The following is a 27,875-nucleotide window of genomic DNA, read 5'->3' as shown; positions in this document are numbered from 1 at the left end:
GCCGTTTGCCATTTGCTATTTGCCATTTGTCCCGGCCAGTGCGACACGTATACCTTTGGGTGCTGGCCAAATTGCGAAATGCTGTAGCCACCGGAAGTGCGGGGGATGTGACGACGATATTCTAACCGTAGTTGGTGGCCTGCCTGGGACTAAAAGCTGCACGTTAAAATTAACAACTTAATTGAGAAGAAGCACTAAATCGAGCACTTGTCCGCTCCTTTGGTGCAGAATTACTTTATTCTTCATTGGCCGAACTCATTTGGATTCGCTTCATTTAGATTTCTGAGCACGATTCATGACCTTTGCTCAGCCAAATAATCAAAACTAGACAACCCAGGCAACCCTTTTTAGTTGGCCCAAAGCAAAACGGATACAGTCGGCAGCAATTGTGATTGAATTGTGGAATTGCACGCTTGTCACGCACTGTATGAACAAAATGTGCATGTTAAAAACCTTTAAATGCACACAAGCAATGTATATTTAGGCCGAATCAGTAAAAATATTGCTCAAAAAATGAAATAACATACTTTGTTAGACTCATAATTAAATACACAATCCATTGGAGTTCAAAATGGGAAATTTAATTTTTTGCCATTTTTTGCAAAATTTGATGATGTTACCCCTTACAAAAAATACAAAAATCGAGAAAAATTTTTTTATTTTTATTTTCACCTAAATTTGATAAAAATAATTAGTATTGGCAAAAAGTTGTAAGAAACTGTTTTTATTAGGTCTGTATGACCATTTTTAGCCAAGTTATGCTGAAAATCCTAGTTGAAAATAAAGAATTTCATCAAAAGTTTTTTTGCATTTTTCGTCAAATAATAATCGGATTTTTGGCCTAAACTTTGGAAATAATGGTCCAAATATCGAATGTCATATCTCGATGTGCTTGTAATGAAATACCCAATCGATTAGAGTTTAAATTTGGCAATTTTATTTTTTTGTCATTTTTTGCCAATTTTGATGATGTTACCCCTTACCGAAATTGCAAAAATTGAAAAAATAATTTTTTTCCAAAATTCACATAAAGGTATGAGAAATAAAAATCATTCATCAAAAGCTATAATAATCTGTTTTTATTACGTCTGTATGACCAATTTTGGCTAAGTTATATTGAAAATCCCTTCTGAAACCATAAATTTGAGTCAAAAGTCACTTATGTTGATGTTTTATCAAATGATACAATATAGAAAACGGCCCAAATGATTTTTATTATTTAAAAAAAAAGGCACAAAACACTGAAATATTCCGAAAGCATTGGTCATAGTTAAAAAGTTGTAACATGCTAATAAATACACTCCCAAAATAAAATTGCTAAGCTTGGATCTATTCAATTGTCGCTCGAATTTGGAGCAACAAAAAGGCAGTTGGCATAGGACGAGCTCCGATTGTAAATATTGCCACGTGTTTGAATGCAAATAAATAGGGTAGCTGGCCAATTGGCCCGGCCAACATGCGAGTGGAATGCATTGCAAGTGAGGCAGAAACGGGAACAAAAACCCCAATCGCATGTCGCACAAAGTGCCAGGGCACACATTTTGTCAAAAATTCCCCCCAACACACAGACAAATGAAAGCCAAACACAGAAAGGAGAAACAAAAACAGCGGAGATAAAGAGAAAAAGGTTGTTGGCGAAATGTGGGTTGGAGAAACCACAATCGAGACCATTATCAATTACACGCACAGCAGGACACGGCGGCAGGACAAACAGGAGCTGGAACAGCTACAGAAAAACAGAAACAGGAAGATGGAAAACAGAGGGTGAAGTCGGAGGACGAGCAGCGCAAACGAAATGAAAATACGCATAAAATTGCAATTTACATCAAATCCATTTGCACCCATATGTACAAGCACGCACACATACACACGCGCACGCATATTGTTGCCAAATAAAATTCATTCACACGCATAATGAAACTCGCTCTCTCTTTGCCTTGCTCTCTCTTCCCAGAAAATGCAGAGGGCTAACAAAAGGCATGCCGAAATAAGGACAACAATGTTTCGAAATAAACAAACAAATGCGACTGGACACCCGGGGCGGTGGTGGGTGGCCGCTATGGGCGGCGGGGGTGTGGCAAGGACGGGCGGTGGGTGGCAGCGCTTGCTCTGATTAAGCAGCACACGCATTCATCGCCGCTGGAGAGTTTTTCGGCCGGAGAAAAATCCACGCCCTATATGTAAATTATTAGCCTGGCTGCTTTTTGTCCGCCCAACTCGCGGCGACACAAGTCCCTGGAGTTTCTCGCTAACAATTTGCGGGCGACTGAGAAGTGGTGGCCAAAAAAAAACCCATAAGAGACACCAAATAAAAAAGAAAGAGACACTTTCAAACGGAAGAGTGAGTGTTGGGCGAAGGATGCTCTCGGTTTGTAGACTTTTGCCATGTGGCTCAAAGTAAAACGCCCTTTTGGAGTTGCAGATAAGAGAGTGAAGAAAGGCTAAGAGAAGCTTTTATTTTTATTTTGTTAATAGAACAAAATTACAAAACTAATCCAATGAAATAACACAAATTTCAGCTTCGTAAAGGGAATACATCTAACTAAAATCTTGACACATACTTTCATACCAAAATCTATTGCCTAACTATAATCTATCAACGCATCGCTGAAATTTGTTAACTACTTTCAAGCTAGCCCAAGAAATTACCAAACATGAAGGCTGTGACTGCTTGAGAGCCAAAGCCCATCGCTTACTTACCAGCATGCCACAGGACCTGCCACTCGAAGAGAGCGAGAAAGGTCCTGGTATCTCAGAGATTCAGAGCGAAAAGGGTGGCTGCCCGCTCTTCAAATTTGTCGCTTTGTGGCCCAGCATGCGCAGAGCGGCGGCGAGAGCGCTGGCGAGCGCCACACGGCCACATCCCGAGCAGCATCCACTCCAAAGGACCAGCGGCGGCGGCCCCAGCTGCGAAAAAGTCTGCCGTGCAGCGGCGGCCATCAGTAGTTGCCTCAGAGCCCGCGGGTTGAAGAAATCGTACGCATCGAGCGAGTGACAAGCGCCGCGTCTCACCAAACAAAGAAAAGCAAAAGCAGAGCCCCAAAAAAAGGAGAAAAGAAAAACCAGAAAAACCAAATAAAAAACAACAAAAATCCAACAGAAAAACGTAGAAAACCCGCTACACTGACACAAAAACATAGCCAGTCCAACGAATATTTTGTAGTAAACTCCCGCAACAAAAAACCAAAAAAAAAAAAACAATCGCAACAAAATGCTGCCACGAATCGCAGGCAAATGAGCCCGCTAGCCCGCAACGGCTCCAATCTGCGGCTGCTGCAGAGCAGCGAGTCCGAGCCCGGTCCCGCATCCGCACTCGCATCCGCATACGCATCCGTCTCCGTATCCGCATCCGCATCCACATCCGCATCCGCATCAGCCACTCGCCGCGTCTCCCAGTGTGTGTGCCAGTGTTCAGCCGAAGCGGACCGCCAGCAATTGCAGTGTAAGGCGTCCGCCAATCGCATCCAAGCAGCAAACTAATCTTAACGGCGCCGTGTGTCGCATCTGAAATTGAGTTTCGCTTCCGGTTCCGCCGCGCGTCGCCCACTCCGTTTGGCCAAGTCGGTCGGTTGGTCCGCTCAGAGACGTTCCGTTGCGTTCCGTTCCGCTCCGCTCGGTCTATCGGTCGTCCGTTCAGACAGTTTTTCCTGCTCAAAAATTGATGACAGCAGCAGCCCTGTAATGTAAGTCAGAGTCGCCACTGCCCCTGCAACGCGAGGCATCACCTCCCTGCCCCCCAAAAGTGTGTGCTACATGATTCCTGCTTAACTGTTGCTCCAAACTGCGGCGGCGTTCAACGCCCCAGCCAGGCAGACACACAAAAAGGCAGACAAGCAGACGGACAGACGGGCAAACAGACGGACGGACAGGCGAACAGGGGCATCGGAAATGTGTGTCAGTGTGCGAGCGAGCTCACTGTACTTGAGTATTGAGGCAAAGGCAAGCCTAGTGTTTATGCCAGACCCATGTCATGATAATGCTGAAGAACTATCAAATATAGGATATATATGTATTTCAAGGAATTAGCGTAGTTATTGAAAACTGTGCCACACAATATCATTTTTAAGCATAGAAGAAATTTTATTTATAAAGTTCAGTGACTGCTACAATTTTTCATTAAAATGCAAAATGTTCCATCAGATGGATTTTAAATACTGAGATACATTTAAAAAGTTCACATTGCTACATATTAATGGCATGCCTGCTAATTTAATCACAATTCAGTGACTCGTGTAAACAAATGTTGACTTCGCTAGGCTCACATGTCTGGGCTGCCTTTGTGTGTTGATTTTCTCGTTTTATTATTACCTCAAACGTTTTTCTCGTTTGCTCTAATGAATACGCTCCGACCTGTTATCCCAGTTTCGCCAGTCGCCTCCTTCAGTTGGTTCCCCTTACATAGCCACCATTCCTGCCCCATCCACTTGCAGTCACCTGCTACCAGCAAGGTAGCACATTACCCATACGCCCCGTACGCCAGCCAGCCAACCAGTCAGCCAGTCAGCCAGTCAGTCAGCTAGTCAGCCAGACAGACAGACAGTCTCCTTCGGCTTGCTTTCCCTGCTTTTCTTTTCGTTTCGTTTCTGCTTTTTTGTTTTCGTTGTTATTGTTTTTAACGCAAATTCCCACTTGCTTAGTTGCCTGTTCTGCCTTGTTTTTGTATGCCATTGTCTTTGTCCTGACACACAAATGTTCCTTTATCCATATATATGTATATGTATATGTGTGTACATTTATATATATGCACATATACTATACAGGCAGCGCCATCGTCTTGTTGTTGCGCAAATATTTGCCTTTTTTGAAGTTGATTTTTGGTCTCCGTCTGAGCGCCTTTTGTTGCCATCTCAAGTTCTCAAGTTCCCCAGCTCCTCCAGCTCCACCAGCCCAGAAACGCCCCACACCGCGCCAATATGCTGATGAATCGTTGCTAAATTGAATATCGAGTGTTTATTTATATTGGCCGGCAAGTGTCACGCCCACCAGCCAGCAAGCCATCCAGCCACCCGTGTCCATTGAGTCCGGCAAGCGAAGAGGAGCTCTGCAAATAATTTGAAATTGATGTATTATCTCGGAGGGAACGTGGCACAATTGTCTCAGTCGATGACCCGCTCGTCCTTTCATCCTGCTGCACGCTTAAGTAGTTTGTGCAGCGCAAACAAAATTAAGCAAGTTGCAAGTTGCTGGGACAAAAGTTGCCGTCACAATTGTTATTTTAGCGTTGCACAGTGGAAAAGGAAATTTGAGCAAACAATTTATTAAATAAACGAAGAGCTTGGTGGAAGCTTGGGGGCTACTCTCAAACAAAAATCAATATACGCCCAAATTACTTTGTGCACTCCAGTTGAAAGATATATATTTTTAATCAGCCAGGAAGCGAAATTCGATTGCAGTCAGCGTGGAATTGCCTTGTCGCTGTGGACCACAATTTATAGCATTCAATTTTCTATTTCCGCTGTCTGGCAAAATATTTAAGCCAGCTCATTAGTGGGGATTCCCTGGCGCGTATTCCGCACTTGGCCAGAACGTGCTACCGCATTCAATCTGGGCTTTAAGCGCCAACTCCCGAGTGCATTATGCGCTTCGCTATCTTTCAGCCAGAAATCTGGGCGAATCATTGTGGCCGATGTGGCGCTGCACTTAGCCGACCCGCAGTGCCTACACAAGAATACTGCTCCATCTCCGCGGCATGGCGTTTTTATTTTTAAGCCAACTGCCCGCATTGCCTGTTCCCAGTCCGCTGCTCCTTTATGCTCCACGCACACACACACACACACACAAAGCAGCGAACATGGAGGCGCCCCAGAGATGCCCAGAGATACGGGAACATCGATGTCGCTGGTTTTGCTGGTGCTGCTTTTGGTGGTGGTGGTGGTGTGTGCTGCTGGCTGATGGACATTTGCTGGCAGCTCTTGTGCCTTCTCGGCTCCTTCCCTTTATGCGCCACAAATGAAAATGCAGACAGACAACGGGCGCCAGCCGACGACAGCAGCAGCAAAAGCAGCAACAGCAGCAACAGCAACAGCAACAGCAACAGCAGCAACAGCAGCAGCAACATCGGCAGCAACGACAGCCACGTCTGACGATGACGTCGCATTTCTGGAGACAATGAAACAAACTGGACCCGGCACAGATCCCAGCCGAGTTCGTTGACAACTGTGTCTCGTCCTGGCCCCTCGTCCTTTTGGCCATGCCCGCTTCTGTTTGTTTAACATGCATTTGAGTTATGAGCCAACTGAAAGGCATACTAAAACCCACCAGCACACACACACAAAATAACCAAACAACTTTGGCTTTAATTCATAATTATTTTTATGTCAGCGCACTCATTAAGAGTTGCAAGCTTTTCATTCCATTTCCATTTTCACTTGCAACTCCCTGCTGCCAGCCATTTGGCATTTTTTTACTGCCCACATTTTTGCCATTTTTCCATTTCCCATTTTCCTCTTTTGCACTTTATCCTGGCTTTGTCATTTGCATTCCACATTTGGACTCCTTTTAGCATTTCAAATGTTCCCACTGCACATTTTGTTCGTTTAAATGGCCCAACATTTTCTGCTCCGTTGTGCATTTTGTGACTTTTAATTGCAGTCCTCAATTACTGAATGGAAAGCAATAATAAATTGGACGCCGCATGAACTTTGCTCGTAGCTGCTGCTGGCCTTTAAAGGCTGCCATTTAAGTTTGGCTTAAATCGGTATGGCCAAAGTTTGCGCCAACGAATTCCTTACGAAATTGAGCCCGTTCAGCGTTATTGCAATTTAACAACTGCAAAAAAATATTTAATTTTCCCCTGGCAATTTGTCAACTGGGTGTGGCCCCTCCAAGCCAGACCGAATCAGACCAGACCCGACCAGACCAGATACACACCATGTTGGCACATATAAAAGTCGGTACACATACATATATATATATATAAATTATCATTGCCAGCCAAAACTCAAATGCGATAAATTGCCAGGCAACCGGGCAGCAGCCGAAGCAGCAGAGGAAAAAATCTATAATTTACACAAAATTCGTTTCCGCATCGGAACGCTTTTCCAATATAAATTGTTCCCATTCCGATTTCGCAACGTTTATAACATATTCATGCTGATGCCGCCAGATATGGCCATAATCGCATCAGACTGGACCCCCCTACACCGGCGACCTTAGCCAACTCTCGATAGGAAGTGTGCCAAATGGCCAGGAGACGGCAGTCTAGTCCTCGACAACTTGGCAACTGTTTTTGGTTAATTCCATTTGGCTGCTCTGCTCGTTTTTAGCCTAATTGATAGTACAATATTCATTAATTTTTGGCCATGATTATTATTACTATTTTGCAAACTTGCCAACAGGCACACTCTTAACTTGATTTATTACTTTTTGGTTTATAAATTGAATGTATTTGATGACTTTATATGGAGATGTCTTTTGCCAGCCTTCTTTTAGTTTTCAATTGACACTTTCCATTAAGCTTTCGTCCTGTTTCCTTGCCAAATTTTTGCAGCGACAACAACATTCAAGACTGCTAACTGGAATTGCTTCGAACCATCACCATCAAAAACGAAGAAACAACCACAACAAAGTGCTGCCAGCAACATAAACGTAATCAGGAATTTAAGCAAAACCAAAAAGAAACATCAGGGACAGGAAGGAAGACCCAGGGAGCATGTTTATGGAATTGTCATTCTTAGCGAGCAACTGACGCAACAGCTCAAGGCATGTGGCAACAGCAGCAGCAGCAACAGCAGCAGCAGCAACACTGAGCGGCAGGAGCAGAAACACCTGGCAAGGAAAGCAACAAGGAGCAGGACAACCTCCGCGGACAGGTGGTGTGCTGCTGTAAAGCAGCACCATAGCTGCCATTAAAATAGACGCCGCGGCGCAACAGCAACGCTGCCGTCGTCACAATCAACGCCAGCGACAACACCACCCGCATCATCGCCATCGCAGACGACGACGGCGCAGCAGCAGCAGCAGCAGCAGCAGCAGCAACATCAGCAGCAACAGCAATTGCAACATCAGCAACTGCAGCAGCAGCGGGCTGTTGGGCGCAGTGGGCGTGGCCGGCAGCTGCCCATTGCTCGCCACACAGCAACTAATCGAGGAGCCGGGCAGCAGCAGCAACACTGGCGACGACGACGGCGGCGCAGCAGCAGCAGCAACAACGCAGCAGCAACACTGCAACCTGCAACATCAGCAATTCGGTCGACGGCGACGCTACGACGGCCTGTCATCTGTAGGCAATGCAACGCGCTGTGCAGCAACGGTAAGTGTATATTTAGTACATCAATTATAATTAGTATAATGTTGCAAGAACGCTTAAGATATGAAAATAAGAAAGTGACTAACCAGTATCTAAACGCATTTACTCGCCCATGACGTAGAATTTACACATTTCAAGATTATACAGTTGCCATGAAAACGTTTCCATAATTGTCAATAATTTGTTGAGGAAGTTGGCCCCTCAAGGAGCTGCGAAGATAGCCTCCGACGCGAAACTCAATTATCCCATCTTTACAAGTTACTTCCGAGAATTTCCCACGACCATTACGTGATCTCGTGTCAATCTTGCCAGCCGGAGCCTCCGTATCCGGAGGCCAATGGAAAATGTGAAAATGTGAAAATCTGTGCCTGTGGCTCGGGCCTACGCCTGCCCATTAGCTGTCAGGTTAATGCACCCAAAATGTTAATAAAACACAAACACACACACACACACTGGAGCGTCGCACATATGAATTTATGATAAGCACACGCAGGGGCACAAAAAAATATGTGGGTTGGTTGGGGGTGTGCGAATGGCAATGGACTGGGGAATTGGAATGGGAAACAGGCACTTTAAAGTTGCGACAGCGTGACGTGGGCAAACTTTCAGCGAGAGACGTGCTAATGAATTCCCCAGCACACTCTGTCTGTATTTGTATCTGTGTGTACTTGTATCAGTATCTGTATGTGTATCTGTGTGTAGCTGTATCTGCGTGGCTCTGCCAGCGACAGTCGTATAATTTCTAATGCGATGCTTTTATGATCGCCGCACACACACAAACAAACACTCTGGGAAAAAACACCCACGGGTGTTGCCACGCACGTGTACCAGCCTACTGCTATTTTCCATGTGTGTGTGCTTGTGGAAATTAAAATGCATAAAAGGATAACAGCAGAGTTGTTGCTGCCACCGACAAACCACAGGCGCACATCGAAGCCGTTGGCTGTCAGCAACATTGTCATTGTAGGCAAATTTCGCCAGAGACTGCATCGACACAAAAAAAAAGCTGTGAAAAATACTAGAGGAAAATGGGAGGAAAAGGAGGATTTAATGAAAGCGAAAGCGAACGCAAAGGCCCCTGACAAATTGTACTGCAGGGAAAATTGTGATTTTCGCGCTCATCAACGACGATGACAACAATGGCAATGGCCCAAAGTGCACGTGTTGCTGTACGCAGGCCACGTCTGGTTTAATTTTAGCACCGTCTATGGGTCCCTGAGCCAAACCGAATGCCAGTGGGTTGAATGGGGCACTGGGGCTGAACGTCGAACACCTTGACACTACAAAACGGGGCGTATACGTAATACACACTGCATACTATTAGGCGCTCATAAAAAATGTAACGTTGTCGCATAAAAATAGATGCCAAACTCGAACCCTAAAATGAAAACCCTCCTCGTCGCCGCTGTTGCGGCTTAGCGAAGAATAAACCATGCATAATGCCCCCAATGTTGTTGTCGCCATCATCAGCATTTGAGTTATAAATTTTTATATGATTTCAGCTCGACTTGTATCATAATTACGCAGCTGTATGTCTTTGTGTGTGTCAGCTTAGGTATCGTAATAAAATGTACAACATTTTATGGGCGCACTTAAAGTTTTGTGTTGCTAGTTGCCAGGGCAAACTTGAAACTCCTTATCGCACACACTGAGAAAATGTACTGCATGCCATAAAAAGAAAACAATATGTTAAGCCATGTTAATGATTAAAAGAAGGACTTCAAATACTTTGGTATATCGAGTATCTGATAAAAGGAAACTTAACTTGTCATAGATGATAAATAGATATACTGCACGTTAATGAATATAACCAACGAAACCGCTTTATTTCAATGTGAAAAAGTGGCCAATTTCCCGACTTATTTTATTTTCTTTTGGTGCATCTGCCCTGCTCAAGTGTCTGCCTCTGTGATTGCGACTAACTGGAGGCACGTTTGGGCCAGGAGCCAAGGAAGCAGCGATTATTATTGGCAATCAAGTGGAGTGCCATCTTGCCTTTGGCTAGTTTGATCTCTGATTGCAGTCGGTGCGTCAGGAGCGAGTCGAGAAATTGCTCCGATGGGTGGCTTTCTGGCCAGAGGCACAGACAAGCACACAGCTCACAAAGCAACCCGCTCCGTAACATAAATGGAAATAAAACCAATCCGGCGGGTAGTCCTCGTATCACAGGATGCCGTCTCTTCCGTCGATAAAAGCCATGAATTTGGGTTAAATATTTTCACGTTCGCTTCACTTGGCTGTCATCAGTGGGTAGTCACTCCCGAATTCGCATTACATCCAGCCAAAATCCAATCTACGTTTCAGTCATCCTCGTTCCTGCTGCTTTCTGCCCCACAGTTATGCAATGTACTCGCAACTCGCAACTCGTAACTCGTAATTCATAAGCCAGAAGCACAGCATGTAATATGCCTTCGATAACATTTTGCTCGTGTGACAAATTTTTGTCGCAACCAAAAAAAAAAAAGAGAACAGGGGTAGAAAAAAATCAGGAAAAATGCTGCAGAGTAACAGGAAAAAGTTTGCCAGGAGGAAAGGACCTCGGCTAGCAAAAGGACAAAGTGTTAAATGTTGACATGTCATGACATTCCAAGGAGCAGCGGCCAGGCAGATAGTCCAGGCCTTAGTCCACAGACAAGGGCTAACGAATCTGCAAAAGGACTCGTGAGATGGAGCGATGGGTCCTGGTCAACTAAATCGGAAGCTGGGAGCGGGAGAGAGAGGCAAAGTCGCTCGAACGAGCGGCTTACGTGCTGACAGCTGACAGGCAAACCAATGAACTACGATATGACATGGCCGCCATTTCGACCCGTTCCCAAGATCCTTTTCCTGGAATAACAACCACGGCGTGTGTGTACGTGTTGTGTGTGTGCGTGTGCTCGCTCTGTTTGTGTTTGTGCGGAACATCAACTAATATTGTCAACGCAACATTCGACTTGTTATCCCTTCCGCTCGCCTGACTTCCTCTTCTTAATTTCGTTTTGAACTCCTCGACGTCAGCCATTTTGTCGGCCTTCTCGCTTGCGCTCTCTCTCTCTCTCTCTTTCGCTGTTTCGCTGTTTCTCTGTCTCTGTCAGTTATTTGCAGAAATTTATTGAAATTGTTTGTCAAATTCCGTTTACTTGTTTTTCGCATTTTGCCAAAAATTTCCTTTTTTGCCAGCACCAAATGATGACAAGGACAACCAGACTTCCGTCGATGTCCTCTTGCGCCATTTTCCTCTCTCTCTTTTCTCTATCTTCATCCGCTACGCTTTTTTCTTAACTGTATGTGTGTGCGTGTGTGTGTGCGCTTGGCAGTTAATCTAAGAAGTCGAAGTTGCTATAGGGTCGCTTGGTGGCATATCAACTATAAGTTGGTCCTTGCGAGCCCCCATCCAGCCATTATATTTTTTATAAGTTGGTGCTATAAAATGTTGCGCCATTTCCCATATGCACGCTGCTCCGTTTGTTTTTGCATGCATTTCTCGCATATATATGTATATATATATTTAGTATGGCGTGTTAAGAGGCGAAATAAATAGGGCACAAGCATATATATAAATATATTCCAGAAGCGATCCAAGATTTTATTGATGTTGCTTGAATTTGAATGACATTGTAAAATTATACGCAAATTTATGCAGCCACCGAAAAAAGACAAGTACTCCGAGCGTCTCGTTCTGCATAAAAAAGGAGATATGATGGGAATGGAAAGAGAATTTCGTGTTCCAAAAAGTTTTATGTGCATATCTATTACAACTTCTGAGTTATGTATGCGTGTCATATTGGACAACTGTCTTAAACAAACAGATGCATGGGTACACATATTCATACCAATACGAGCAGCGTATGTCTATGCATAAACCATAATCAAATTGGCCTAAAAGTGGAAGTTTAGTGGGTGCTTCTAAGACCATTGGATTCATATGTCTTATGTAAGCGGAGCCATGAAAATGGAAATATATGAGTTGAGTTATTCTGGGGACTGTAAAAATGATTGACATAAAGGGTTCGCCTTGAGGAAGCATTAAATGAATTTGTTTTAACATTTTTTAATCAATTGCATATGTTCCTTTCAACTATTTTCTAAACATTTTGAACACACATTTCCTCTTCAAATGATTGCCACTTTACAGACTTGCTCTCAATCTAGCTGTTGCAGGCCAAATTCCGGAATTAGTGTGTGTTTTATGGTGTCATGTTTTTTTTTTTCTACCCTTTAAGCCCAAACTGAGTAAATTCCTTCTCCATTTGCGTTGATAAAGTCGCAGAGGAGGGCTGTATGAAAATTGCACGATAACACGGCACCGAGAACACTCATCTAAATATAGGCTATGGCATAATAGGCTCAAGACGCTTTCATTCAACACTTTTTAGGCAGCAGCATGAAATGGCGCCAGCATGAAAGCCATTCACTCACACACAGGCAAAAAAGTGGAACTGGAATGAATGGCCAAAGGAGCAAAGGGAGCGCCGAGAGCAGGCGGAGCAAGGGGAGCAGAAGGAGCCAAAGGACCAAAAGGAGTAATCGAGACACGCACGAAAGACAAAGGCCAAGAGCAGCAAAAAAAAAAAAAGAGGAAATGGGGAATAAAAATGAAACGAACCCCTTTTCAAATTTCCAACGGATTTTCTTTGTTTTTTTTTCCCCACTGCCGGACAAAAGGTGGCAGCGAGTTTTCATTTAGACGAATATTCCGGGCAGGTGGGTGGCAAGCTGAAGGCCCCGAAATTCACGAAACAACTGAAAAAGTATTGTGTGGCAAAAATAAAAATGTCAATTTGCCAAATGTCGGCGAACGGAAGCTCGTACACCCAGCTCAGGTAGAAGGATAACCCATCCCCACCGAACTTCAAAGCCGGAGTCCAGAGTGGTGTCAGCGTTACCACAGCAACCACCACCAGCAGGGCAAAGTAATTTCCGAAATATTGTACTCAGATGCTCACTCATACTCGCACACACACACTCACACTTGCACACCCACCGACTTACACAGACGTAGGAAAGCCAACCCCCAAATCCGAAAAAGAAAACCACTTTAATTTCCTCGGGCTCCGTTTATATAAAATATATATGTATATATCTTTCGCATTCATGCGGGTTCTCGAAATGATTTCGACACGGATACTTTTGCAATGGAAAACCCCTGGACTCACGATTCTTTCGCTTAAGCCTGCCTTTAGTTTAAAGTGTATTTAATTTAAATGACTTAAGGGGTAGCAAATTGCTTCCGAAAGGGTTGGACACGGCCCATCTTGTATATAATGAGTGGAGCTCGTTTTCGGGGATGGCTTTTCCACCCACAGGCAAAAGTTTTCCCGCTGAAGACCAACAAGTTTGGTGGCAGGAGCCTGGGAAGCTGTCAAATTGTATGGCAGCCACTGGTGTAAGGACCTTACGAAAAGTTTATCAAAAATGGTTAAAGCCCAACTGCCAGGGACTTGCAGTTGACTGGTATCGACTGGGGTTGGCCAGGAAGGTACGTTTTAACAGCGAAATATATCCAAAGAATGGGCCAGGCCTTTAAAACGAAGCCTTTAGCCCCTTCGGTCTCAATGGCCAATTTCGCTTTTTGGACTGGATGAATTCGGTTCGTTGGCTGGAAGCAGTGCAATTCGCGCGTGCAACGTAATAAACTGTCTTGAATGCCGAAGGCGCGGTGTAAGCGGGTTGTAAGCGAACGAGGTGGAAAAGCTGGCAAAAGCTGGAGGAAAACTGGGAAAAACACGGGCCTGGATGAGGTGGAAAACCGCAGTCAGCATCACAGCTTCGTGCCCACGGGCGAGTCGGAATCTCTGAATCTCGGCCTGGCTGGCTGCGTTTAAAAACTTACTTCCTTCCGGTTTGTTAGGCGGCAGAAATTGCCGGGTGGCCAAAGCAAGAATGGCAGGGGGAAAAGCGGGCCGAAATGGAAAACGGAAAATGCCAAATGCAGTGATACAAATGCGATTTTCTGGCAACGGAAAGGCGGAAGAGGTGTGTGCCATACAAATATACATATATATCTCTGCCATACAGGCAGAGATTTAAGGCTTTGCCTGCTGACACTTTTTCAAGTTGATGGCGCCTGGCAAACATACACACACATGCACAACTCACGTTACACTCTATTTGGCAGCGTACCCAACTCAAAATGCTGTGGCGGAAATTATTGAACGCACTCACACACATGCGCCGATACGCAGGGAAAATCGGAAAAAAAGGGAAAGGGAGTGGAAGGGATTCGCACACATTAAAAATGCAAAAAGTCAACGACTGCGCAGGAAAAAGCCACTGAAGCTCAGGTGAGCATTATAATGCGAGAAATATATTCATGCGATTACAATAAGAATCGAATAATGCCGCGTTCTTTTTCTCGCCAGTGCGCGTGTGTGTGTGAGTGCGACAAGCTAACGCCTCTGATTCACTCTCAGCTTCGAATTCGGATTCAGATTCAGATTCAGATCCGGATACCGACTCAACCGCGTCAACGATTGAACCGCACAGGAAAGAAGCCATCAGATACGAGAGACTACCTGGGGGCATGGAATCAATGCAAGTTGAAACTCAATTGCAGGGATATGATATTCACGTGATTTATGGTTATTTTCCACTTAATTGAACCGCTGATCATCGCTGTCTCGAGACTCAAAGGTCCGAGCGATAGTCGTATGGAGATACCATAAGTCCATAAATAACGGCGATGGACATAATAGCAAACGGCACTTGGCCCAGTGCCGTGTCTGCATTACGCATACGCCACGTTGAGCGGCGCAAGTGCCATCGATTTGCTGCCACATTTCGATTGCTCTTTTTCTTTTTTTTTTTTTTGGCCGCTTGCCGCTTTTTTCGCCGAACGGCTATAACGAAATATTTATGCGACGTCATTGGGGCATCATTTAAGTCGTTTGTGCTGCGATATTTGCTGCACTGCGCGACAAATCTGGTACTTTTGTTATAGTTTCTGTTTCGATATTTATATTAGCAATATTAGCAATTGAATATATATTTTTTATTATCTTAATAAATTAATAAATTATTTAACAGATCAAGTTTTATGTGTGTGCTCTCATAATATTTTCATAACTAGATATAAATTTTTCAGTGTACATTATTTTTCGTTGCCAGCAAGTGCTGCAAAAATCTCTGCCCATCTGTTTTGGGCTTAGGTCGTGGCTTAATTTGAATTTAATTGAAGCGCCGCTCGAACGAGCGCTGGTTTGGAAGGTGGAAGCTGAAGGTTGGAGGCTAGGAGCTGGGAGCTGTATGCTGGATGCTGGGTGGGATGGCATTGTAACTGGCACATCCAATTAATGGTGGCCGAAACTAGCGCCGAATGTGTGTCGAGTGTTCGCACAGCGACTGTTAAATAAAATATGGAGTGAGCGCCAGTAGAGTCGAGACTCTTGTACTTGGCCCTTTTTTTTCGCTCGAGCTTGTTTGCCAGCCGCTTGTTCGGCTTTCGTTTGCTTTAACCAGCTTTTCCTCCGGTTTTTCGCCCAGCTTTTTTTCAGCTTTCTCCTGCGTTTCGTACACGCATATAAAATGGTTGGAAAAAATGCGTGTGTGCCACTTAAGTTTACATTTCCATTTGCTTGCCCCAATGACTTTCGCCGTTTACAATCATTTTTTCCGCATCCAGCGACGCGGATACCCGAAGGCTTCTCCCGCTGCCCCATGGAAATGGCGTATTAAATTAATTTTCAGCTTGTTTGAAGTTGTGACCCGGCCAAGAGTAAGGGAAAACAGTAAAACCCACAAATGGAACATAAAGTCCTATAGTTTATGCCAACTGCATTTGTATGTGAGTGTGTGTGTGGGACGAACATGGCCATTCGGAAAAAGCCAAGTTGCTCATGGCTATTAGCTTTGGTTTTTTAGTGCGTTCGCCTCCAAAAATGAAAAGCCAGCGACGGCAAATAGTAAAATGTCAGCGTAAACCCGTAATTTATGTGCATGTGTGAGCTGCTTGGGTTCTTGCCGCCCCGAAAATGGCCAAAATGGCAAACGAAACTGATACCTCATGGTACGCCGACTTTTTGGCCTTTTTATGCGCATTCTATGCCGCTCTTTTGATGCCGTTTCGGGTTCCCTTTCGCAACCAGGCGTACATCAATCAATTCATTGACTCCGCTCGGAGCATAAAACCCGAAAGTATCCTCCTCGACAGGAGGAATTCTCACAGCCGTGGTAATAAAACTTTTCGCCAGCCTAGTCAGCCAACCTGATGTACACATTGCAGTAGAATCCGCAGTAGCAGTAGCAGCACCTTCCGATCGATATGGGTATAGTTTTATGTGGCCGACTGTGGCTGTAATTCATGTGCTGCCATCAAAGTAATCCCCCTGGCATAATATCAGTCAAGGGCAGTGTGAGAAACGACAGGCAAAGCCAATAAAACTAACTGAAAGGGGGAATTTTCGGCCAAAAAGGAACAAAGTTTCGGCACACAAACTTTTTTACACAGCCACGATAATTATTGGAGGGCGTATATTTATTCCGGCAACTTGATGGAATTTATTTATACTTTTGAGTTCACTGAAGCGTTCCTGCTGCTGGCTGGTATGGCATTCTTTTTCTCTGAGTTCAGGACCCCTGAATGTCGATGAAAAAACTATTAATCACAGAGAGGCGCAGAGATATGCTCACTGTGGGTTGTAACTCAAGCAAAAGGCTTATTTCAGAGACCCAGTTAGCGATTCGGGCCAGGCGAGGACATATTCACGCCACACTTGTTAGCCAGAAAAGGGCAGAAACGGCAGGAAAAGTGGTGCCAAAGGAACTGGGGACTGGGGCTAGGGCCACGTTTTTGTTGTGTAAACAACAGAAACGAACGTTCGCATAAATTTTTCCTTTTGGAGCCCCATAAAAATTTATATAATTGAGCCGCGGCAGGCGCCTAACTGAAAAACGGGCCGCAAAGAAAAAAAAATAACTAAAAGAAGCAAAACGATGCCGGGACACGCGGAAAGGATGAGCCTGCCTCAAAAGAAAACTCAGTTCATCTTGGGGCAATGGAAAGTCTGGGCTGCTGATGCTCGGGTTGAGGATGTGAACGGAGTGAAAGGAAAGTTGAAGGCAAATCAAAAACTCGGCGATAAGCACGAGTTCAGCCAACAGTCACGCTGATTGGTATTTTCTATCCCTCCTCCAGCTTGGCTTCATCATCGCAGCTCCTTTTTTTATATTTGCTTTCGGGGTAAACCATAAAATATTTCACATTTTCACTGGGCACGAAACCGTCAGAAATTTGTGCTATGCGCGGCAAATATGCTAGAAAGTATAAAATTTGTAGCATACTTTATGGGGCAACATATTATCCCCGTTTTGTGTGTATGTGTGTGTGTGTATGTTGTTGGGGTCCAAACAAAAACTAAGTCCTCGAAGAGCCCACCTGAAGCAAAAGAGCGGTAAGTGAAGAGCGCGGTAAACACGCAATTAAGCTCGAAAATGTCTCAAGGATTAGGCATCTCGCCTGTCGCTGGCTGCTGTCATCGGGAAACCGACACCCGAATCCAGCCAAAACCAAAGCCAGGACCTCAGATCCTGTGACAGCCATTGGCAACAGCTGTCGCCCGCTTATTATGTTTATTATAAATAATTTTGCAGCTGCTCACCGCCATTATTATATTGCATCTGCTTTTGAGTTGAATCCTCCAAAGGTGCAGAGAGAGAAAAAATGGGTTCTGTTGCTAGCCTATCAACAAAATAATAAACAATATTTTACAAAAGAAGCGCATAAAAAGAGAACACTTTTTAATGGGTATCCTTTTTATCATTCGTAAAATTAATAGCTTTGATTAAAGCATTACAGTGTAATGTATTTATTTGATATCCTTTTGTGCTAAGTATTATGAAACTTTTGTGAGTCCTTGCTGCAGCCAGGTGAAAGGGAATCACGGGAATGGATTTTGAGCAGAGGTAATGGCCCAGGAAACCTCTGAGCCCCGAATGTGAATGCGTATGTGTAGTTGCCGCAGCCAGGCAGTAAATAAATACTTGAGCAATGACATGTCAACGTTAATAAATGATTAACTTGTCAGTTGAAGCAGGGTGGAGCGAACGAGTGGGGGGGAGTCAAGTGGGGCGAATGGGTGGTTTGGTTTTTGGGTGGTGCGGCCTTGGTAGTGGAAGGTATTTATATATATGTGGGTAATCTCGGTGGTGTTTGAGAGCAGTCTGTTTGTGCTGAACGTTGTCTATGCCTGTCTTAGATTTCGTTTATGTGCGTACTTAAGTTGTCAGTTTGCATATTAGATACGAGTATCTGCAAATAGCTGCCCCGCCCTCCCCCGTCTCCCCGGCCAAGTGCCCGACCCAATCGCAATCAAAGTTATGTCACATGCGAGTCCAAAGTCTTTGCTCTTGAAGGAAATAAAGTTTTCCCCTCAATCTTCCGCTCCGATTCGGTTTCGAGTGCCGGGTCACATAAATCTTCTAAGCTGGCCTGTGCGCAAAAACGAAAACAGACACGATATTTATGATGTTGGTCCGACAAGCAAAAGCAGAAAACTAGCAGCAAGGAAGTACATAATCATAACGAAACCAATGTCCTTCGACAAGGAAAGTGGTAGCGGTGGGTGAAAGGACTGGGCCAAGATAAACCAACCCGGACACGATGAGGCTGAGGATGAGGAATGGCGGAAGCCCGCCTCGGCAATTGTATCTCCACAGATCAGACCGGGCAATTCCAGCATATTTTCCGGCTTCGTAGCTAATTAATTTCCATGAAAGCGAAATTTAAATGCGTATTTTCACTGCAATCACAAAGGCTACAACGTCCATTTGCCATTCGGGGGCATATTTATGGCGCAATTTAATGGCCACAAAACCCCAAACGCAGTTCGTCTGCCACAAAGCCCCTTCCGTTCCCGCACTTCGCTCTAATTTTAATGTAACAAAAAATAATGAAATACACTGGCGGGGGACAAACAATGGCGAATACCTTCTGGTTGTTCCATTAATTAATGCCACGATTATTATCTGGCTCCTGGAGTAATGACATTGCCACTGCACGTGCCACATGTCGGTTCGTTCACCCGACCAGGTAAACTTTCATAATTAGTTTTACTCGTACTACCGTTGGCCGTTGGCCCTTACTCCTCGAAGGACGAAGGACCACATGCATAAATCTACCGCACCTGCCCACGAACAAATCACGCTATGATGGCGCAAATGAATGGATGAATGACTGGATGTAGTAGTTGCTGCGAGCCAATTATTTACACTGGCCAACACAACTTCCGCTCCATTGAGCATCGCATCGAGTGAACTTACTCACCACACTCACGGAAAATGAGGGAAACTCGTTTGAATAGTTTATACTTTTCATTCTTTTCGTTACACCAGAACTCGAAAATGTTTATAGTTCTATAAAGGATCCTGTTATTCCCATGAAGGAACTATTAATATTCAATGGTTGTATGCAATCTGTGCTGTCCAGTGTTCCTTCTAGCTGGCACAAAGAATTACGAGTTCGAAGTTAGTCGGAGCTGCCATGTTCTTGCAAATTTATAAGCGCCCCACATCCTGTTTTCCTTTTGGCCGCGCATTTTACGACAGACCTGGGCATCCTACTGGGCATCCTGGATCCGGTGGCTCCAGGACTCGGGCGTTAGATTGATGATGCAGGTGAATTACGCGCCGCTCAAGTGATGTACGAGTATGTATGGCCAAGTCAGCTGGCTGGCTTTTAATTGAAAACCGAAATGACTTTTGGCCCGGAAAAAGCGGGCGTGGCTGTATCTCGTTGATTTTATGCTAATCCATGCAGCTCAGGAGCTGAGTGGCGCAAAGTCCGGCGCAAAGTTACCCAAGTCATTGAAATTCTGCATAAAATTAAGCAGCTTCATCTCCCCTCGAAAATGTCAAAGCAAAATAAACAGTCTCTCTTTTTTTTATATTTTGTCTGCTGATAATTATGCGCTGCCAGTCAAGAAGTCCGGCCCAGGTGTTTGGGTCTCGGCTCAGAGTTTTTATCAGGTGCTGCAGCGACCACCGGCTACTGCATTGTTGTAAAATTCAATTAAGATCACAGGGACGTTATTGTTTTTATGATAATTATACACCCTGCCCGGTGCAGCAACGTTTTTCGTGCACAAAGTATGTTGCAAGTATATGCGCTTAAGCGCATCTCAAAACTTGGACCAACAAAGCCGCAAGTTTGGCCAAGTCGAGATGAATTGAGTTGGGCCAACGGACTGACCCACTTAATTGGCTTTAAGGCCAAAATCAATTTATGCACCCAAACAAAAAGGCAGCTTAGTGCCAGTGAGACCAGTGATTGGCATCTGGCACTCGGATCGATTGCGTATACGCAATGTGCACGTTAATCAGGCCAAAGAGCTTTGAGTCGGGCCAAGTTTAAGTTCAGATTCAGGCGACAGTTTTGGATGCGACAACCTAACTTACAGCAGAGTTAGAAATTTGTAATTTTTTAACTTAATTTTTTTGTGGTTTCTTCAATTTTATCTTTTCTTTTAATCGCTGCTGCTGCGGGTGGCAAAACTTTCGGTTCACCCGAAAAACTATCCAACTTTGCTTAATTAATTATTTAAATTACCCGAGATGTGCTAAATAGCGAATGATTTATCTGGATGCAGCCATCGCGCTCGGCTAGAATGTATCTGATGCAGTTTTAATTATTATTCTTTGTGCTTTTTTACGCCTTTCTATTTTCGGAATGGAATTATTTTTCGCTCTAACTTTTGTGCAGTCGAATGAAATATTTTGATTTGCCGCTGCCTGTGGCAAAAGTTCGTTAAAATATTCATAATTACTTGGCGTGTGATGCGGCGCCACTTCAGCCCGCCACCACCCACTCAGCCGCCCACTCTGCCACGCCCTCTGGCCCTCTTGCCCATTTTCCCGCCCACTTGGCTCGCCGAGGAAAACTTGGCGAAGAAAACCGAAATTGTGCTACTTAATGAGCGGCGATGGAAACTTTGGCCAAAACTTTCGCTGGGGGCGTGGCACCTTGGGCACATTTAAAATAATTACGAATTTATTTAAGCTGCTTTATGGCGAAAAAATAATTTACAATAGATGTCGAAGCGAAACTTTTTTCGCTTAACCCTTGAGTGCCCCACGAAATTGGAATTTATGCTTATGTCATAGATGGACAAATTTGCACAATGCTGTGTCGTAAAAAAATATTAGTATTCGCTGCTCTTTGCGGCTCGTGTTGTTTCCTATTTTACATTTTTAATGGCTGCCAGGGCCATTTCATTGCCACACTTGACAGTTCTGGTTGTATATACTATATAGTATATAGATATATATTTATATACATGTGTACTTCTGTGTGCGTCTGTGGAAATGTTTATGAATACACTCGTACGAACGCATGGATATTTGGGCACACAAAGACGCAATTATCTCGGGCAGCCCTACATGTAACTACTGTCCCAGGGATATATAGTACATATATATTATATACTTTGTACTCCAGCCCAAAAAAAAAAAGAAAAAACATGTGTAAAGCGCACACAAAGGACAAGTTTCGCTTTCGCCAAGTCCATTTGCAAATTCTGTGCTGAAAGCGGGTTAAAGTAACACAAAAGCCCCGGAAAAGCCCACACTCACCGGTTTTTCCGTATTTCCAGCTCTGTTCGCAACTCCCTGCCCCCGCTGCCTGTGCAACATTTTTGTGTATTTGTGCGTAAAAGCCTTATAAATAAGTTATACACGTGGCTGGCAATGGGATCAGAAGGAACTGCCCCAGGAATTGTATTGTCATCCGATGGGAGGCGTGTTTAAATCCATATTTCAGCCATAATTTCACAGGGCTTAACTCTTTAGGCCAGCTGGAAGTTCCGCATTGCATTCTGGGCCGTAAATTTGATTGCTTCCAGCTAGTAGATGAGCACTTCAAAGTCATCGTGCTAACAACATCAGCACCGCATTTTATTATTTGTTGCTCTGGCAATTTCTTTGCCCGCCGGCCATTATGGCCGAGTGTGAAATGGCTAAAATCGAAGGGAAAACGCTTGCCATAAAAGCAAAAGTCATGCGGTTAAGGGTAAGAACTTCTACTAGTCCCGATCTCATTTATTATTTACAGTATTTCCCCTTACACATGAGTTCTATTCGAGAGTTTTTTTTTTTTTATTCTGTGGGTAAGGTCGAGATATTTGGTATGGGAGGTGGAATGCCTGCTTTGCATGGAAATTGAAAATTACTCGTCGAGTGACAGTCGAAATTTTGTTATTGGTTGAATGCTGTGAGCAAAAAAAAAAAGAAAAATACCGGGGTAATTTAATGCAATTTATACGGACCGAATCGGAGTGTGCAATTAGCAATCGGCCCTTGCCATATTGATTTGCAATTAAGTGCAGCGAAACCTAGCGAAAAAAACAGGAATAAGAATATTCCTTTCATGCGGTTGCCTTTTTCCGTGCAATCCAACTTAATGATGCGCGAACTATTAAGCGCATTAAGTGCGATTTTTGCCTTTATTTCCTTTTGTCCACCACCCACACCCACACCCTCACCCTTAACCCTTGCGGGCCAAAGTGTAGAACAAAAAATAAAAAGGGGGGTTGGGGCACGCAGAACGAACATTTATTACCTTTGACACGAGCCATTAAATAATTTAACGCGCCGCGCGGTAGATGAAAAAATGGGCGAGGTGAGCTGATGACACCTGGCACACGTGAGTGTTAACCGGAAATTAAATTAATATTTTTTCCTAACTACTTACAAAGCTTTTAGCCGTGCTTTATACACTGCTGGCTCGATTTTCCTTTCTTTTTTTTTTTGTATTTTCGTCTGAGGCGGAGTTTTGGGCGTAATCGAATTGAACTCTCAGACGGATTGGATTAAATTACGCTAGAGCGAAGCGGCTGAAACTGAAATTTAATTTAAAATACATCAAGCGGGCATTAGAGGCGGCCGTCTGCTGGCAGCTGGCTAAATGACAAACAGCGAGCGAGCAGCAAAATAGGGAATAAGCAAAAGGCAAATGGCAGCAGAACGGCTGAAGGGAAACGCACTCACACACGGCTATTGGGGCAAATAGGAGCTGGAAAAGCGGCAGAGAAGAGCTGGAAAACAGAGCGGGAAAAGTTGACATATGACATTTAATTTAGTGTCTTCGGTATGTTGCCTTTGGCTGGCACAATGCCAAAAGCATTTGCTCGCATTCATTAATTTTCATTTTCGCAATGGTTACAAAACACAAAAAAAAAACCTCTCAAGTCCAACGAACCCCGCATACCCTTACGACCACACGCTCATTATCCTTTGGCGGGTGAGTGGAAAATGGAAAATTTTCCGTACCCCTGAACCCATTCGCCATGCCCGTTTTTCGCCAAGGAATTTATGTCTAAGCTGCCGAAAAGAAAAACGCCAAAAAATGCCAGTGTTTGAGTTGAGTGGCACTTTTTTCCGCTGCTGCCGCTGTCGACGTCATTATGTCGAGCTGGAGCTCTTCTTTTTGTTCTTTTCTTTTTTGCTGTATTTTCCTTTTTTCCCTCCAACAAACCCCCACCCCACCCTTCTCGACGAATGCAGTCGCTGGCTAATAAAATATTTTATGCTGGGCTTATCTGCCATATCAAAAGCATGAGTTTTGCAGCTGCGACAACACAAAAAGCCGGGACAACGCATTATTAACAGCCAGGCCCGCAGCCCACAGCCCAAAGCCCCCTTGGCACCTCATCTCACCGCCCCGCACCGCATCCACCCATCAAAGGTTGCCACCCAGCCACCCACCACCGCTCACTAAAACATAAACAAAAACCAAGCGCCGAAAGTATAACAAAAAATTCCCAAAAGCACAGACACACTCACACCCGCATTAGAATTTATGAGAGAAAGCAACAGTCCAAAGTGGCTACACTGAGAAAAAATGTCAAAATTTGATACAAGTTCCATTTAATAGTATATATTACAAAGGTGATTTTAATGTTAGATAAGTATAAGTAGTACATAATGTATTATACAACGGCATCAAATTATTTTCTTGCTTAGAAAAACTTACGCATTTTTTTCTTCAGTGCACTTGCGGTTTAGATGGAGAGTTCTTGCTAATTTGGGGCTCGGTTTTTAGTCAAGTGCAGCTCGGCCAAACATTTTGATGCCCTGATAATAGAGCCACATGCGGTTCCGCATGCGGAAAGTGGAAACTTTCCACCTGCCTGCTGGGTGACAGAAGCGAGTTTTCCAGCTCGTGACAGCTTCCAGCTGCTGTGCACTCCCTTTTGCCCCGCCGACTTTTCATTTCCTCAAACGTCATGTCCATGTTCTTTGGTCAACAGCAATTTTCAATTAAATCCCGAATGATAAGCGCACTTTAAGGCTATCAAACTTCAGCTGGCATTGTTGTTCGAGTTCCTTGGGCTTCACGGCCTTTTGTGCGGAGATAATGTGCAGTACATTTGTACTGATAATCTGCTAAGAGTATCCAATAGTTGTCCGCTCCTTTTTTCCGGATACTTTCACGGCTTTTTGTGTCGCAAATCCATGGAGGCCTTTGTGAACTTGACGTTTGCTTAGGTGGCAACTTAATTATTTACATGAGTGTGACATTTATTAACCATTTGCTAATTGAAATTGTAATTTGTTTGCTTGCAGGTGAGTTGATTAACAAATGCATCTATTGAGAAACACGGGTGAGATGGAAAATTGTAGATAAGTGGCTGAGAAATGTATTGTTGAATTATACTTCAAATGGTACCTAATTGGCCCTAACTACTTACTATTTCCTAGAGCTCTTGCCAACTGCACAGTAAAATGGCAAATTGAATATGTATAGATGAGGTAATATTTTCAATAAGACGGATGAAGATGTATCTCATCCTTATGTCAGCAGGTTATAGCCTTTATAGCCCACTCATATTTATTTATATATATTTTATACTCCACCTTTGGATGGGGATAGCAACAAAAAACAATCACAGGACTTTCAGTGCTCGGCAAAAATCCCGTAAGGATGCTGTAAAAGCCAGTGCCATTGCATCATTTTATCCATCAATTTTATACCTTTTACAATTTTCTCTTTTTTTGTGCCAACCCGCCTGCTTTTGCTACAAAATAGCAATTGTATTAAACGCGCTCGAATCTGAAGGAATCGTAGTGATTCAAGGGGAATCGAGGGGCCATTGGGGGCGACATTGTAGCTGCCATATAGAGTAATTGAATGCACTTGCGACACGCGACAGGAGACAAAGGGCGGCACAAGCCCACACATATATATATATATATCGGGATGAGGGGGTGTGGCAAATCGGGGAGTCTCAGCTGGATGTCGTTGCTTTGATTTCGAGCTCGTTCAATGCTATTAGCGCAAGTAAACTAGAGGCGATGGTGCGCGGCAGATAAAGCCAGACATGAATGAGTTCCTCCTCAACTGATGATTCAGATTATTAGCTTTTTTACTATATTATAAAGTAATACGAACTGAATAAAGGTTGTCCATCTAATTAATGCGTCCCATAGATATAAACACACATTTAAAGCATACATCATTTCTGATCTAATTTCTGAAACTGAGAGGACTCATTGCACGCAGCTCTCGAGAAAACCATTTTATCAAAATTAGCACAAATTCCAGCATTAATTGGAGCGAATTCAGCTGCCGGAACAGTCAGGAGCCTCTCGGCTGCCCCATCCCCGTGCCCATCTCCTGTGCTCCTCGGATCGTCGGGTATTTGCTCAAGTGCTCTGCCATGCGATGGTGTGTGTGTGTGTGTGTACACTACTGGTACTGGATACACTGGATGTATGGTTATATGGGTGGCTGGATGAGCGTGTGAGTGAGAGTTCTGTGTCAATAGTTGGCACACATACACCCGATTGTTCATGGGAGCAACGGCGGTGTGGGGTATGGATAGTCATCGTCTACTTTGCATAGAATTGAAATTTGAAATTGGAAATTGAAAATGGAAAATCGCTTTGCCAACTGTGCCGTCGAAGGGGAGATGAGCAGATGAGCAGATGAGGAGTCTGTCTGGCTGATTGACAATGCATTGGATTTGCATTAAATAATCGAACTACGCGCTTCTGTTGCTTTTTAGCCATTAAGTTGAGCAAATATGCGGGGATCTGAGCCGGCTAAGTGCTACGGAATCACATCATTTCGGTTTTGCCAGAATCTGCAGCGATTTCGGCAATTTATCAAATTGCCTTTGCCCAAAAGTTATGCAATAGTTTAGTTTCCAAGCTGGTGGAATTGAGGGTATTTCTCGATTTCAATGGGAGTTTCGTGGATGTTGGCGTAATCGCTTTTGTGCCTGGTTATGCAGCCGTTATGTGTGCCAGTTTATTTAGTTTTTTTCCCCCCATTTTTCACAATTTGGTCGACATTTTGCAGAGAAATTGAATTTTTTGCATTCTACGCAAGCGAACTTCAAATGAACATGTTGGTTTGCTAACCTTGCGTTTAAATGGGCTATGCATTCCAATGTTTTCCATCATAATTCTGTTCCACCATGTCGCATTTGGTCGTACGTGTTGCTGTGTGTGTGTGTTTGTGACTTTCTACCCGGCCACGCCCACGCCCAATGCCGCCCCCTTTGCCAGAGCTCAGTTGCAGTTGCAAATTCAGTTGCATTTGCAGCAGAAAACTCAATCCAATTCGAGTGGCTGCAGTTTATGCTGTTTGAGTTTTGGTTTGGTTGCTTTTCGTTTTCATTTTCATTTCTGCCTCCAGCTCGCAGCTATGCATATATAGCATGGGCATAGTATTTGAATAATTCATGCGTGGCAATGCATAAGTCAGACCGAATGGAACTTCTCCCAAGCCACCAATCCACCCGCAACTGAGTCCACATCCACATCCAGATGGCAGTTGTTGTGGGTGTTCCAAGCTGTCCATTTTATTTGGGGTCTGAGGTCCCAGTATCTGGTATATAGTATCTGGTATCCAGCCGAGTATAAAGCGACCTAGAGCGACCACAATGGCTGCTAAGTCAATAAAGCTCTCACTTCGGTGAACTTGGCCCGGGGCTATGGCCAATTTGATGCCCCGGAGCGAAACTATGACAACGATGGCTAAAATCGAAATCGATCTGCTGCCTAATTGACAGTGCATTTTATCGCAGGATATCGATGCGCCGTGCCAGTTAAATGCTAATGAATTTTTAATGCTTTCCACTTTTTCGCCCTTCGTGGCGAATGGAAATGCATTTAAAATGCAACAAGGACACAAGGAATGTCCGGGCTGGCAGCATAATAATTATCCGATTGTGTTTGTGTGTGCATGTTTGGATTAATTAGCTGTCATTTATTCATTTATCGATTGCATCGCTCATTTCCTACCTGCGAATTACTGGCGAACTGCGAGAGCGATGGTCAAACATTAATCAAGCGCCAAACTTCGTGTTCCGCTATTGGGGGTAATTAAATAACAATGAAGTGGGAGCGGAAACATCTGTTTTACAATATCAATTTTGCAAATAATGAGCGCCAAACAAACCCATCCATCAATCAATCAATCGTGCATTCAAAAACTCCGCACATAATTAGTCAAAGCACCGAAATGTTGGCGAATAAATCAGATATATTAGGTATACACTTCCACCACGAAAACCTTTATTTATTGTATATCATTTATATACATTTCTGGCTATGTATAGAATATACGTAGCCAAGAAATAGGAATAATTTTATAGCGGACATCTGTTGTCCAAGTTTCAAATGCTGTCTGGCCTTCTTATAGATAAATTTG

The 27,875-nt window shown here is 44.0% G+C and overlaps 1 protein-coding gene across 1 annotated transcript in view; it reads left to right on the top strand.

Annotated features, from left to right (window-relative positions):
- Positions 1–8,188: 8,188 nt before the first annotated feature.
- LOC117144738 (acetylcholine receptor subunit alpha-like 1) overlaps positions 8,189–27,875 on the top strand; it is a 48,457-nt gene continuing 28,770 nt past the window's right edge. Inside the window, exon 1 of the mRNA XM_033310090.1 lies at positions 8,189–8,251. The gene's annotated coding sequence lies outside the window, so the exon portion shown is untranslated. The remainder of the gene's footprint in view (positions 8,252–27,875) is intronic.

This window comes from Drosophila mauritiana, chromosome 3R (genome assembly GCF_004382145.1).
Source record: "Drosophila mauritiana strain mau12 chromosome 3R, ASM438214v1, whole genome shotgun sequence".
NCBI classification, from domain to species: domain Eukaryota; kingdom Metazoa; phylum Arthropoda; class Insecta; order Diptera; family Drosophilidae; genus Drosophila; species Drosophila mauritiana.
The sequence above is the reverse complement of the archived record's forward strand: the minus strand, read 5'-3'. Positions and strand labels throughout refer to the sequence as shown.